At 43.6% G+C, this 1,356-nt stretch overlaps 1 pseudogene; it reads right to left on the bottom strand.

Moving 5' to 3' along the window:
- Nucleotides 1–81: 81 nt before the first annotated feature.
- On the bottom strand, nucleotides 82–1,190 carry LOC108525214 (double-stranded RNA-binding protein Staufen homolog 2 pseudogene; annotated as a pseudogene).
- Between the last annotated feature and the right edge of the window lie 166 nt (nucleotides 1,191–1,356).

Below are 1,356 nucleotides of genomic sequence, written 5' to 3'. Positions count from 1 at the left end.
GAGGTTTCACCGTGTTAGCCAGGAGGGTCTCGATCTTCTGACCTCGTGATCCGCCCGTCTCGGCCTCCCAAAGTGCTGGGATTACAGGCTTGAACCACCGCGCCCGGCCGGCATTTCTCTTTCTGAAAGCAAAACATAATCTTGCTCCTTTTCCTTTTTGGCCTGTTGAATTTGCACCAGGCAGCTAATAGGGTTCATCCTTGGCCATATTCTGGTCCGGCCTTTACTATTGTTTTAGGGCGTTTTTAAAAAAATAGTTTTGGCTTTTCCACCACAGGAAGAGGTGGAAGTTTTTTAAGCTCCTGTAATATGGTGGTTGCAGCATGCTTCTTGGAGAGTGTTTTGCTATTTTCCTCTCCTTCTGTAGAGAACTTTCCTACTGACAGTCGAGTAGCAAAGCTTTTCATATGTGGTGGTCCACTTTCTTTAATAACCTCAAAACTAACAGGCATATTCACTTCAGAGCAATTTCAAACACTAAGCTGATCTCAGACTTATCTGCATCTTTGTAATCATCCATATCCTTTCCTGATCCACCATTCTGAGGCAATCTTTCTGGAATAGGTTCAATCTGCAGTGCTTGGAGGGCTTTCATTGCAGCATTGTGTCTAGCAGCTTGTCGAGTGTTTCCTTCCCCCCAAAATTCATTATTTCCTACAGTGAGCTGAACATAAAAGATCTTAGGCATTGAGCAACGATACCTCTGATGGTACATGCCCCGAAAGTTGTAATTAGCTCTATAACTTGGGAATGGCTTTGGATCTAATGGCCTGTAGATGGCAGGTTCTGCCCCTTTTCATAGCAAGCCCATTCAGTTCCACAGTGAGTGTTACACTGCCTGGGTTATTGTTAACATTACTTTTGGGTGGCTTCTAAACCGGTTTGGGAAGCGTAGATTCAGCCAAAGCTTTATTAGCAACAGGCTGTTGAGCCTTCTTTATACTGCTGCCTTCAGATTCCCATGTCCGCTCACCAAGACTCAGTTGCACTGACAACATCTTTGAATGAATCAGAAGTTTATACTGGTGTTGGACTCTATTGAAACGGGCTAACTCATTTACCAGACACATTGCAGTTTTCTCTTTTGCGTTGGCCAATTTTATCTTGGAGAGAAGCTGATTTATTTGAAGCATGTTAAGACAATATTGACCAAACTGCTGTATCCCTTACGTCTCCAAAAACTTCTGAGCCTTGGTCGAATTACTTTGTGTATCCTTGAGTTCTTCTTTTTCTGTCTTCTCCTTCTCTTTCTCCTTCTCCTTCTCCTTCTCCTTCTCCTTCTCCTTCTCCTTCTTCTTCTTCTTCTTTTTTTTCTCTTCAGTCTTTAAAACTTTGGGAGGCCGAGGCGGGCGGATC

Source organism: Rhinopithecus bieti, unplaced genomic scaffold, assembly GCF_001698545.2.
Source record: "Rhinopithecus bieti isolate Rb0 unplaced genomic scaffold, ASM169854v2 scaffold_20703, whole genome shotgun sequence".
Classification (NCBI taxonomy): Eukaryota; Metazoa; Chordata; class Mammalia; order Primates; family Cercopithecidae; genus Rhinopithecus; species Rhinopithecus bieti.
The sequence above is the reverse complement of the archived record's forward strand: the minus strand, read 5'-3'. Positions and strand labels throughout refer to the sequence as shown.